This window comes from Macaca nemestrina, chromosome 8 (genome assembly GCF_043159975.1).
Source record: "Macaca nemestrina isolate mMacNem1 chromosome 8, mMacNem.hap1, whole genome shotgun sequence".
In the NCBI taxonomy this organism is placed as follows: Eukaryota; Metazoa; Chordata; class Mammalia; order Primates; family Cercopithecidae; genus Macaca; species Macaca nemestrina.
The window spans coordinates 34,473,055-34,485,927 of NC_092132.1; the positions used below are offsets into that span (position 1 = coordinate 34,473,055).

General features: G+C 35.8%; 1 pseudogene; it reads left to right on the plus strand.

The window, feature by feature from the left end:
- The first annotated feature begins 879 nt into the window (after positions 1-879).
- The window catches only part of LOC139355574 (cytochrome c oxidase subunit 1-like), a 29,461-nt pseudogene continuing 17,467 nt past the window's right edge, over positions 880-12,873 (plus strand).

The following is a 12,873-nucleotide window of genomic DNA, read 5'->3' on the forward strand; positions in this document are numbered from 1 at the left end:
ATGGCCAGGAAAATGTTGACAGTACATCTGTGGTTGGTGCCGTGGTTAAAAAACCTTGCTAAGCCCAAGTAACTTTACCAATACAAATAGAAGCATACAAATGACACATAGAAAAATAGCAAGGCAAATCGTTTTTATTATTTTATTATTATTCAAATAAAATTCAAATACAGTGAAATGAACAGGTCTGAAGTATATAATTTAATGTATTTGTACCATGTATTATATAATGAATGGTGTAACCAAAACTTGTATAAAAATAGGACAAATTTTCATTACTCTAGTAAGTTTATTTCTATGCCATTACAGCAAAACCATCCCCCATAAAAACTGCTATTCTGATGTCTGTCACCATAACTTAGATTTTCCTTGTCTTGAATTTCTTATAAAGAGATTCATCGAACAAACACTCTTTCATTGTGTCAAGCTAAGCATTGTATTTTCGAGATTTGTACATGTCATTGCATGAATTAATAGGTCAAATTTTTTACTGTCGATTAGTATACCATTGTGTGAATATATCAAAATTTTTAATATACTCTCCAGTTAATGGGAATTTACATTGTTTATTATTTTTGTCTAGAATTAATAGTGCTATGCATATATTTTCATGTGAAAGCATGTTATCATCTCTTGGGTAAATATTCATCTCTTGAGTGAAATTACCAACTTATTAGTTAAGCATATTTTAATGTTATATGAAACTATTAAAGAATTTTCCAGTTTGACGCCATCATTTTTATTTCCAGTAACAATGAAAGAACACTGTGAAATGAAATAGCAAAATAGCAACTACTTATACTGAAATTTGGGGAAGCTATTTCTGAGGAGGAAATGAAAGGTGAAAAAGAATCAGTCGTATGAAGAGACACATACATAATGTACATCTTATACCAAGGCAACAAGGTAGAAAATGACTTGGTGTTTGAAGAACTGAAAGTAAATCAGGGGAAAATGAACTGAGCATGAATTACAATAATTAAGATAGAAAGATTTGACAGACTATTATATGCACAATAGGGATGTGTTGCACTGGGTCAACTAGGAGCAATGTGAAAATAATATGAGTCCGAAAGATCATCCCCAGTTTTGTATAATAGAATTGTGTAAACACCAGCCTAAAATAAGCAATCCACTAAGAAAACAAATATGAAAGAGCAGACAAGAAATGGCACCAATAGGGAAAAGGTAGTTGAGAAAGAAATGGTAGAATTTCACATTTTGTATATCATTATAAATAGAGCCATGGGCATTTGGATTTATTTCTATAAGTTATTTTTCCCATGTTCTTTGACTCTTGATCTTTTTAAATATGCATAATCATATTAACTTTGTCTTCAAAAATTTGTATTAAATTTTATTTTGACAACCACATACGTTTCTTTTTTTTTTTTTTTTTTTTTTTTTTTTTTTTTTTTTTGAGACGGAGTCTCACGCTGTTGCCCAGGCTGGAGTGCAGTGGCGCGATCTCGGCTCACTGCAAGCTCCGCCTCCCGGGTTCCCGCCATTCTCCTGCCTCAGCCTCCTGAGTAGCTGGGACTACAGGCGCCCGCCACCGCGCCCGGCTAATTTTTTTTGTATTTTTAGTAGAGACGGGGTTTCACTGTGGTCTCGATCTCCTGACCTTGTGGTCCGCCCGCCTCGGCCTCCCAAAGTGCTGGGATTACAGGCTTGAGCCACCGCGCCCGGCCTCGTTTCTTAACTTTAATAGCCTTTACTCTTTCTCTGAAAGTTCTTTTTCTGTTTCCTTTTTTGGATTCATGGCTACATTGTCTGTTTGAATATGTGTCTTCTAACTAGAGATTTCTTTTTTAATATTAATCCCCCACCTACACCAACTATCTCTTTATGCTGCTGTGTTTTTCTCATATAGCTGTGACCTTGACTTGCTCAGTACTATTTACAATTTAACTTTTAATAATTGAAAATGAAGGTAAACATCTCAATCTCTTACCCTATAAGAAAATCCTTGCTGCACCACAGATACTTGATTCGATATTGTCTTTCTTATTGAATCATCAGGGATACAGGAAGTCTCAGTACAGTAAGCCTGGACGTGGCCTACCTGGTGCTTTATTTAATTGGGGGGGAACTATAGATCACTGAAATTTCCTTATGGTGAAAGGTCTTCTGATTTTGAACCCGCCTAGAATTAACTTCATAGCTCAGAATGGAAGAAATCAGCGCTTGTCTCCTATGTTTTTCAGCTATATCTTATTACTTGAAGTGATTGTCCCTGAATTAATTTGTTAGGCTAAATAAACTCACCGAGAGGTGTGAGCCTCCACATATGGCTTCTCTGCAGAAAGCAGGTGAGTAAAAATCAGTCTCCCAGGCTTTTCTCCAAGGAAGATGTCAACACAGTGGCTGCATTCCTCCTGGTACTTGCTAAGATTCCTTACTATCTCATTTTTAAAGATTAAAAACATATGTTAAAAACTAAATTTTCCAACATAGTATCTATTTGTAAGAAACTGTTCTGTATGCTTTCATACTATTGACTGGTTTTCTTAAGTAGTGTCCTCACCTTTGTATTCTGACTGTCATCTGTGGTCATTTTGATGGGCTCAGAAGCAGGATAAGTTGTTTATCATTGTTTAGGTAATGTCAATAAGTCTTAATATCAAAACTTCTCATGAGCAAGAAGATATTACCTCACATTTGTTTAGTTTACTTTTGTAATATTCTGTATATGGGTGTGAAAATATTTTAATTTTATCAGTGTGTTAAAAGTGGTATTGTTTTCTTATGCTTGGTTCTGGTATATGTGACATGGAATAAAGCCATTAAGAACTTACCTAAACAGTTCTTAAAATAAAATCATTATCAAAAAATTAAAAAAAATAAAACCAACTTAATTCCTTCATAGTGAATACATATTATTAGAAAATCACATTTGCACATTGGGTCTTAGAAAGCACAGACCTGTGGCTTTAATTTCGATTATGTTGACAATTAATTCTGCCTCAACTCCCTTATTCCTGGCAAAGAATAAGTTTTTTACTAAACGAGAGAGAGAGAGAGGCCAACACAACCACAGCAAGTGTTATTTTAATTTTGTTAAGCCTAAAGTTTGAATGAAGCTAAGGGAAATCAACATATTGTGCCCTAGGTAATTCATAAGAATAGACAACAACCACAGAGTTGAGGTGAAAGGAAGGTTAAGAAGGGCAGAATATCATATTATCTACTTTTTTCCCAGTCATTTTCTTCCACACGTTAAGTAGTAGATAGCATTGTCTCATGCTTCAGGACTTTAAGCGAAGAAGATAGCACAGTGAACATATTTCATGCCTACAAATTTCATAAACTTTACTTAAATGATCTAGTAAAAATAATTTCTGGCCAAAAGTGTGCTGTCATTTAATATCTTAGAGTTATTATTGTTGTACTATACTTAAAATTTGAATTTCAAACATCAAGCAATTTTAAGGTCAATTCTGTTATAAATAAAATGGTTCTCACTAACATTTTGCCTTCAGCATATCACGTTGAATTGCCCAACCTTAGCTGTGGTGCTTATTATACTTTTTTTCAAAGTATTTGAAACATTGAAACAACACAATTTACTCAACAATTATTTGTTGGTCATCTACTCAGTGTCAGTGTTCTATGTACCACACTCATAACAAGGAATAAAAGCCGACAAATTTCCTGCCCAATGGATTGTACATTCTTGCAGAAGAGACAAACAGCAAGCATACACACACACACACACACACACACACACACACACACACACACTGTACACAGAATGACAGCTAGAGAAACTTAGGGATTGTATTGTGTAGTGTACATATACTATAAGCTGTATGATACTCAATATCATTTGGATATAGATTGAACATTGATTAAAAGAGTCACAGTGCATAATAGGTGCTCACTTCCAGTTTATATAACCTCAAAATTACAAAGTGGGTAAAGAAATCCACAAACAAACAGCAGAAGTCACATTGAAAGATAAGAGTACAGGTCACGTGGTGCTTCCAGCCCCAATTGGATGCTCCATCCACCTGTGATGGACCTACTTTATTTGCAACATATAAAAAAAAAAAGCTAGAATGACAATGTTGGCAGGGAAAAACAGAGAAAAAAGACACAGTTACATAAATATTTGATGGACCAACATTTAAATTTTAGAGCAGTTTTGGCAACAATAATTATTGGATGAGTGCTTTCTAAATTTTACTGCAAAAAAAAAAAAGAAAAGAAAAGAAAAAAGAAAAAGAAAAGAAGAGGAAAAAGGAGGATCTAAATCTTTCTGCACCATACACTGATGGTCACAACTTTTCATGGTAACACATAATAACAAGCTTGTCTCAATTCTGTATCATTGTTGAAATGAAATACATATTAGCTCATATTCAATTTTACTAATTATACAACTACCTCTTGAAATAGAGAAAATATCAAATATCATTAACAAAAAGTATATATGTAGGGAGTTTCTCTGAATCTGCTCTGATTCTGGGGGCTGCTCAATTCGTGAAACATTCATTGCTCAATTAAACTCCTTAAAACTTAATTCATCTGAAGTTTTTCTTTAAACAGATGGTGTCAGAAGCAGGGTCTGAAGTAGAGCTTCTAACGACCTCCAGGAGCACTGAGAGAACAAGCGAGGTACCTGCAAGGACCCATTTGTGTCCCTTGATCTCTCAGAGTGCCTGGGAATTCTGGGTAAATTCTCTCTCCCATTTCAGAGCTCCATGGATTTATGTTTTGAGCTCTGAGTTTCTTTGAGCAAATTTTTGATCCAAACTGGGCTTGGAAGTCACAACAGAAACTGGACTGGGCCCAAGACTGGATTGGATCCAATCATTAACTGGCTTGGATCCAGTTAGAGGCCTCCTACATCTCACTGGGTAAGAAAGAAACTGGTCATAAATGGTAATGTGGCAAGGGTTGTAAAATTTGGCTTTTGGGAATTTTCAAGGATTTTTGTGTTCTATTCCTCTATTTCGTTTTTCTTGCATACTTAGGTAGAACAAAGTCAATGACTAAGTTAATCAAGGGAACCTCAGAGTAAAGCCAATATTTTAGGTAAAAATGGGATCCTTAATTTCTGAAAAACTGAGTTCCTTCTGGTTTACCCATTAGGCCCAGAAGTCAGCAAAGTCTTACAGAAATGGTGAAGTCATACTAAAGACAACTTACAGTGGAACGTTTCAAATGAACAACAAGGGACTGAAGTGCATTAAAAAAAAACAAAAAATGAGGGCTCCCAAATTAATCTAGAGATGCCTATTGATGTGCAGAAGCTTCCAAAAAGATTTTAATGTTTTTACTTAAATATTTTATGAAAGCCAAATAATAAACTTAAGTGACTAATTGATTAAAAATTAAATCTGCTAACCTTTCAGCTTAGTTACCATCCTCATCCAAAGGAAACACACTGCGGCACCAATTGTCTGACTTTGGTAAGTAAAGGGGGACATTTTACCTGAGTAAAGGGTGGGATTGGATTATGGATCTTCTCCTCAGTGAAGTCCCTCTTGGTTAAAAATGCATGAATGACGATAGGGTCCACCTGGGACATGTTTGAGACTTGCCAGTTTGATATTGAGTGCTGAGCAGAGTAGATAATGTTTGTCACAGCTATTTTGCTCTGGCCAGAATGGAAAAAGTTAATTTTGTTACTCCATGCAACCCCTTGGGCAGAATCTTGCAAAAATGAAAGGATTTTGCCTGTGGTTCCATGATTTTCCTTTGTGATGCAGTTTGGTCCCTGGAGATATAATGTGGGGAGCAGCGTTGCTAGGGCCACTCAGGGAAGGGGAACCCAGAAACCTGACATGCCAGCAAAAGGGTAAGAATTTCTTCCCAGTCAGACTTCTGGCCCCTCACTGCACAAACCAGTTGAATGAATGGTAAAAATTACTGTTTATCTCCTTTGTAAAGTTTTGATTAATGTGAAAAGGAATTCTGAGGCTAATCTTAAACTATAACAAATCTGATTTATTTTGAGCTATGAATCTGTCTATGTCATTTTGTCATGAAGAGGGGTACCTTAGGATGGAACACAGGCTTAGAACCCCATAAAATCACTGCTCAAGATGGCCCAGCAAGCTGGTCAGTAACAAACTTAGCTATAGTTTGCTGAACGAACAAACAAAAACTTGATGAGGTCTCCATCTTGTTTTATGTCCTTGAAAGCTTGACCTTGTAACCATGTGGTGGTACTTTCGCTTGGTCTCTGCCTTATAGGGAAGAAAAATTTGGGGGCTCATGTCATGATTAGCTCTAAAAATTATATTAAGTAGTTAAAAGCCTTTGCAAGCTCAAATTAACTACTCTAAACTCCTGGAAAGGACAATTGAGACTACCCAGGGCTGAAGCTCAGTAACTAAGGCTCTATTCTTTCACAGTGGTGGCCTGGGTTCAATTTCTAGCTTAGGTAAGGAGTCCTTTCTGGTTTACTATGTACATGACCTTTATCATGTATTGATTCTGTTGACTTTTACCATTTGTTGATTCTCTACCCTTCCACAAACCATCTTGAATTTTCCTTTCTCTGAGCACTTGGGAGGTTATCTTTGGTAAAGTTCAAAAGCCAGAAATATTGGCAGTTTGGCATGGCTAAAGTCAGGTACTAAGAAATTTGAAAAGAATTTTAAAAAGAATACCATGGCTAAAAGTCAACGTAATTGGGGCTGGGCACAGTGCTCACGCCTGTAATCCCAGCACTTTGGGAGGCCAAGGCAGGTGGATCACGAGGTCAGAAGTTCAAGACCAGCCTGGCCAAGATGGTGAAACACTATCTCTACTAAAAATAAAAAAATTAGCCAGGCACGGAGGCAGTCACCTGTAATCCCAGTTACTCAGGAGGCAGAGGCAAGAGAATCTCTTGAACCTGGGGGATGGAGGTTGCAGTGAGGCTAGATCACACCACTGCACTCCAGCTTAGGCAACAGAGTGAGACTCCTTCTCAAAAAAAAAAAAAAAAAAAAAAAAATCAGCTTAATTAAAAACAGATATTCAAGTTCTAACAGCATGGGACTCCTTGGGAAAAACAGAGGAGGCAGAACAGAACTTGTTTTGGGAAAAATCTCTGTTTTCCTCATGAAATCCCAGGAATGGGAGGTAGATAGAACATTCTGAAAATGTAAGACCAAATATAATTTTAGCAATGGTTAATGGCAGTTATGGGGTGATAGGAGACTCATGGCACCTTTGAATAAGAGAAGCATGGTCTTGGCCAACTGGAAGGTATGACAACGTCAACATCCCTATCCCCCACTAAGAAATAAGGCTCCCATGAAGGATGGGCTAATTGTAAAATGGGCTAATTTACTTAGGGTTGCCATGCAGTAAAATGCATAGTAAAAACATTGCACTGTCTTCTGCCATAGCATTTTCCACCTTTTTGGGATCTAAGATCTGGTATAAAAATGGGACCCTTAATTTTGGGGAACTGTTTTTGGTCTTCCAGCTGTGCCTACTTATTAGGCCCTAGAAACTGCATGTTTTTCTAGACCTGTTTCTTGAAGGGCTCTCCGTTGAGACCAGTAATCCAATTCAGAAACTGCAAAGGAAGCATGCTACCACTGCTGGATCTTCTGTCTGTCTAAGTAGTTATATATGTGTTGTGTGTGTGATGTTTATATAAAAAAGAACTCTAATTGGCTTAAGCAGAAAATAAGTGCTCAAATAAAACATTTTAAAAGAAAAATAAAAACTATAACTTTTTTTAGTTTATGTAACCTTAGTAATCTTTGGGAAATATAAACAGCTTTAAGATTATTGGTAAAATAAAGACATTCGGTCTAAATTAGGCAGGTCAGATATTAGGCTTGCTAAATGCTTTAAGGTCATAGACTGCTTCTTTGGCTTTTGAAAATTTTTCAACTTGCCTACTTTACAGCTTGGTAAGGCCTGGGGACATGTGAAGTTAGGTATGCCCCTAGCTATGCTGGAAAGAGCCAAACCTTAACTCCACTTGGTATGTAATTAAAATAACTTATCAGATTTTTTCATCAAAATTAAAAATTGCTAAGAGTTACCATTATCACACGTAATGAAGATTACTGAAATAAAAAGCTGTTTTACATGCAAGGTGTGTAAGAAAAGTAAAATGTGTTAGTAAATGATTATAAGAAGGCATGCAAATGTAAATTTTGCCTAGTCTAGAGTGATTGTTTAAAAAGGTTGATAGGATTGTTTTAAATTGAATAATATAAAGCTAAAGGTTTAAACAAGTTGTGGAAGCTTTGTAAAAAAATTAATCTTATATAAAGAAGTTCTATGTGGACATTGGCTAAGGTTAAAAGGATATTAAGTTTTTCTGTAAACTGAGCATTGGAATAAAATCACAGGAGGTTTTTTTTAGAGCACTAATATTCTCTTTCACAAAAATAGTAAAGCATTATAAAATGTTTATGAAAATCTCACCTCATGATCAAACTGATTAAAATTGGATAGATTTGTCTGCAATGTTTTAATAAAAATTGTGATTGACATTAATAGCACACTAATGCAAGGATGAAATTTGTCTTTCTCTGTTGAACAAGATTTTCATGTAATATTAAAAGATAATGAAATATTTTGTTTGCTTTTTGAATAAACTACCAATAAAAGAAGGAAATGCCAAAAGACAGATTGTTCAGAAATCTAAGTGTTCCCTCTGTTCGGAAATCTAAGTGTTCCCTCTGTTAATCAGTAAAAGGTTTTGCCTTTTTAAAACTTTTGAGTCATTATTTTAGCTAAATGAATGACTTATGGTAACCTGGAGTTCTATTTCATGATATCAAATGTTTAAACCTTTAACACATTTGACAGTCTTCCCAAAATCAAATTTCAGCTTTAAAACTGTCTTTTCTGACCTCTAATTTTGCAATGCCATAGAGGGCCCCAAAGCATCTAACAGAGAGCTAAACAGGATTATTTGATATGTTTAGTTACATGGAAAGCATTGGGTTTTTTTTTGTTTGTTTGTTTGTTTTTTTTTTGAGACGGAGTCTCACGCTGTTGCCCAGGCTGGAGTGCAGTGGCGCGATCTCGGCTCACTGCAAGCTCCGCCTCCCGGGTTCCCGCCATTCTCCTGCCTCAGCCTCCTGAGTAGCTGGGACTACAGGCGCCCGCCACCGCGCCCGGCTGATTTTTTTGTATTTTTAGTAGAGACGGGGTTTCACTGTGGTCTCGATCTCCTGACCTTGTGATCCGCCCGCCTCGGCCTCCCAAAGTGCTGGGATTACAGGCTTGAGCCACCGCGCCCGGCCCATGGAAAGCATTGTTAAAAAAAAAAAGACAAAGAAAAAAGAAAAAAGACTGATATTTAAGCTTCCTCAGGTTATATTTTAGTATATGTCATCAATATGTTCCAAAATTGTATGGAATTTCTAAAATTTTAATATGCCTGAGTATATGCTATCAATCATAATTATGGTTATTAAGTTATTGTAGACCACAGAAATAACCAAATCTCCTTGTCAATTATGTTTTTAACTGTAACTATTTAAAGTCATTTCCACAGTTAATTGCTTCATGTTGATGCAGTCTTGGGAAACTTCACAAGTACACAAAATCCTAGAATATGGAGTTTTTGAGGAAGTTCATGAAAGTATGGAAAGGATCCTGAAAAGCACTCTTGAATACAGGCTTCTAATAACGTTAAAAATCATATCATGGGTAAGAATTCCCCATGAATTTCCCAATTCCCCAAGAATTGGACTGGATAAGAATTCCTGGAATTTTAATGGAAAAAAAAAAAAAAAAAAAAAACTGATGGAGTTATAAAACTGCTAACCCAAGTAGAAAAAAAGCTAATTGAATATAAAGGAAATACTTTGCCAGATTTGCATGCTAAATCAGCCAGTACCAAAATTGTTTATATATACAGATTGAATGAACTCCATGGTCTAAGTCAAATTACCTATGCAAACCCATCAGTTATTGAAGCGATGCACTTAATTTGGAGAATTAAACTGGAATTTAAGAGGATATCTCTAATGTTAATTAAGCATGGACTCTTGGAAAACTAGAATGACCACCTTGTCCTTCCAGAATCCTTAAAGCTTTTGTTATTAAAAGTTCTGCATTCCATGATTCATCATGGAAAAGATAAAATGATCTGAATTAAATGTATCGGTTTGGTGTCTTATAAATTACTAGAATAGTTTATAACCCATGTTTGGTTTGTCAAACCCATATTCCTAGGAAAACAATCAAAGCTTCAGGTACATTTGGCTACTTGATGGGCCATTTAAACATTTATAAAGGAATTTCATTCAATTATCATTTTCATTGCTTGTTTTCTGGTTGTATAAAAGCTTTCCCATGCAAGAGGGCTAATGTTATAACAGTAGATTATTATGCTACAGTGTATTTTCACCACATCAAGAAAGCTTTTTATGGCTCACTGACTGGGAAAATCAATGCTTTCATAATTTAGAACCTGAAGATTGGGTCTTCTGAGAACATCAGAGAAAGACTGTCCTTGCCATCCACACTGCAGCAAAACTTTGGGACCTTGAACTTTGGGTTCACAATCTCACAACCAAGACGGATCCCTCTACAATTTTGGAACAGTACACCCATTGGAAACCTTAAGGTAAAGCTAACCAGGGAGGTTTCTCCCCAGAAGAAGATGGCATCCTTGATGTGAACAGCTTTTCCCAAGATCATGAATCAAGAGTTCTCCACTATGATGAGACTCTTATCCTAGGATATTTCCTTGTTTATGACTCTATGAACAATAGAAATGAAAAAGGGGTCTGTTATGTGCACTTATGGGGTATAATTTTATGTGTGAATGATTTTGCACCCAGCCTTATACATGGATAAACTTATACTTTAATAGATAAAAAATGAAAGCCCAATGTAAGTGAGAAACTTTAATGGTACATATGTTGCCTCATAATCAGTCAAAAACAGAACATGGATTCACTCCTTTTAACGCACATCATAGGTTAAAGAGAACATTGCCAGGAGGCCTTCACTCTTCTAGAAGAGCCTCATTTGTTAGGTCCTTTTTCCATGGTTTGTAATAAAAGGGGCAATGATTAGAAATGTATCTGTCATGATAAGCTCTATAGAAGATTCTACTGTAAAGGCTATGGTTACACAACAGACTTTAAATTATCTTGTGAAAGTTATGTTAAATAATGGAACTGGCTGAACAGAAAAGTATCTGTGGCTGAACAGAAAAGCTGCTAGCACTTATGGCCTATGGAGAAAACATTAGGTATTATAGACATTCAGTTGTAGGGGATTAACAAAGAGACTGCGTATTAAAGTGAATGGACTCTATCTAACCCATTCTTTGATCTATTTGATTTTAGATTGCTCAGTTTATGGGGACCCTGGGTAAGAAGCATACTCCAAACTCTTTGTATTATCCACTTGATAGTCGTAAAAATAGTCTTCCTGGTGCGCTATATTCTTTCAAAGGTTTTAAATGTTTGCATATAGCTATCTCTAGAATTTCAAATGTTCTCTCTTCCACTGGAATAACAAGAGCTGAAAGAAATGTATGACCATGAAGACACTGTAACTTATGAATGACATGCTGAGGTCAGAAACCCAAAGTGATGGTAACTGGGAATGGCTTTAAGGCCCTAAGTTTTGGTCACACTGTCACCTAAGTGAGAACCCAACCAAAAAGGGGGATTTTTTTTTTAACAGAATTATAGGAGGCCATTGTTTTGGACTGAGCTTTTTCCCTATGCCCCAACAGACAAAATTAAACCAAAATGGAGTCACTCATGCTAAATGTGACTAATTAAACTAAGACTTTAAGGAAACACATAGATCCTAGAACATATCCAGGTTAGTTTTTCTCCTATAAACAGGATGTTTCAGCACAAGGAGATACCCTCTACTCAGTCCTTGTTCCTATCTTTGCAAAATTCACTATATATAAAAATTAACTCAAAATGGCTTAAAAGATTAAATGTAATACCTCATACTATAAAAATCCTGGAAGAAAACCTAGCAAATGATCTTCTAGACATTTGCCTAGTCAAATAATTTATGATTACGTCCTCAAAAGCAAATGCAACAAAAACAAAATTGACAAATATGACCTAATTAAACTAAAGCACTTACGTACAGCAAAAGAAATTCTCAACAGAGTAAACAGACAACCTAAAGAATGGGAGAAAATATTTGCAAACCAAGTATCTGACAAAGGGTTAATATCCAGAATCTTTAAGGAACTTAAGCGAATCAACCATTAAAAAAAATTTTTTTTAAACTTTAAAAGTGTACAAAGCATATCAACAGACACTTGTTAAAAGACCCATAAGCAGCTAACAAACATCACTAATCTTCAGAGAGGTGCAAGTCAAAACCACAATGAAAAACCATCTCATATAAGTCAGATTGGCTATAAAAAATTTGAAAAAGAACAGATGTTGATGAAGTCACAGAGAAAAGGGAACACCTAAGCATTGTTCCTGGGAATGTAAATGTGTTTGGCCACTGTGGAAAGCAGTTGGAAGATTTCTCAAAGAACTAAAAATCAAATTACCATTTCAGCCTGCAATCTCATTACTGGGAATTTATTACTCAAAAGAAAATAAATCATTCTCCCAAAGAGACACCTGCATTCATATTTTAGCACAGCATTATTCACAATAGCAAAAGACATGGAATCAACCCAGGTGTCCATCAACAGTGGATTGGAGAAAGAAAATGTATAGATACACCATGGAATACTACACAGCCATACAAAATAACAAAATCATTTCCTTTTCAGCAACATGGATGCAGCTGGAGACCATTATCCTAAGTGAATTAATGCAGAAGCAGAAAACCAAATGCCACATGTTCTCACCTATAGATGAGAAATACACACTGAATACACATGGGAGGCAAGGCAAGGGTTAGAAAACTACCTATTGGGTTTTTTTTGTTTGTTTGTTTTTAGAGACAGAG